Below are 1,177 nucleotides of genomic sequence, written 5' to 3'. Positions count from 1 at the left end.
CATAATATAAAATATAAATATAAATAGAATATGTTAATAAATAATATAATAATATAATTATAAACAATTTAACATACAAAATAACAAAATAATATCAAATGAAAATAAAAATAAGAATAAATAAAATAAATACAATAAAATGAAATAACATAAACATATAAAATAAATAATAAATAATAAAATGATAATAAATCAAATAAACAAAACATAATATATTTTTAAAATTAAGAATAAAATGAAATTAAAAATAAAAGATATAAAAATGAATAAAGAAATAAAAATAAAAGATAATATAAATTTTAATGATTATATATCTTGATTATATCATTCTATCATTCATATCATTAAATACATTTTATTTTATTCATATTTCAAAATATCTTGTATTAGATTTTCATTCAATATTATTTTATTTATTGTTTTAATGTGTTGTGTAAATCAATATTGATTAATATCTAAAATATTAACAATTATTTGTTTTCATTTTTATTATTTGATATATTCATCATTTTGATTCATGTATTTTCTTTCTATTCTAATTATTGTAATTCAATTATATCAATAACAATCACATATTGTATATCTCTTTATGTTCTATTTGTTTATTTATTTTCTTATTGTTGATTATCACTTTCTTTCATTTCATTCTTCTTCAAAATCAATTTACAATGTTCACTTTTATAATTTCATGTATTCACAATAACAACTAATTTTGAATGTTTCATTCTGTTCATCTAATTTAATTAAATGAAAATGAATGATAGAAACATTCATTTAAATCATTAAAATTTAACATCTTCTTTATTTATCATATTGAATTTCATAAAATTAATTCATTATTCATTCATTACATCTTATTATCATTTATTATCATTCAATGATGTTTCTTATATTTCATGTATATTTTATATCATTTAATCATTCATTTTAAATATTTTGTTATCAATTATGAATTATTATGATGTAATAAAGTAAAAGAATGATAAAATATGATGTTGTGTAATAATGAGAGTTCTACAAATGATTATCATGTTCAAAGAAGATAAATCATAAGAGAAATGTGATTGATATAATTTTCTCAATTTAAAATCATAGAACCAACATAATGTTCACTTTTATGAATTTTTAGTTTTCAAATAGAAGTCAAATACAAGAAAATAATGATACAAAACAATAT

General features: G+C 15.3%; 4 annotated features.

Annotated features, from left to right (window-relative positions):
• The first annotated feature begins 1 nt into the window (after nt 1).
• Nucleotides 2-76: a microsatellite.
• Nucleotides 77-82: 6 nt separating this feature from the next.
• Nucleotides 83-253: a microsatellite.
• A 1-nt stretch (nt 254) lies between these two features.
• Nucleotides 255-314: a sequence feature (AT_rich).
• Nucleotides 315-447: 133 nt separating this feature from the next.
• Nucleotides 448-503: a sequence feature (AT_rich).
• Nucleotides 504-1,177: the final 674 nt, after the last annotated feature.

This window comes from Entamoeba dispar, genomic scaffold (assembly GCF_000209125.1).
Source record: "Entamoeba dispar SAW760 scf_1105229458997 genomic scaffold, whole genome shotgun sequence".
NCBI lineage: Eukaryota > Evosea > Mastigamoebida > Endamoebidae > Entamoeba > Entamoeba dispar.
The sequence above is the reverse complement of the archived record's forward strand: the minus strand, read 5'-3'. Positions and strand labels throughout refer to the sequence as shown.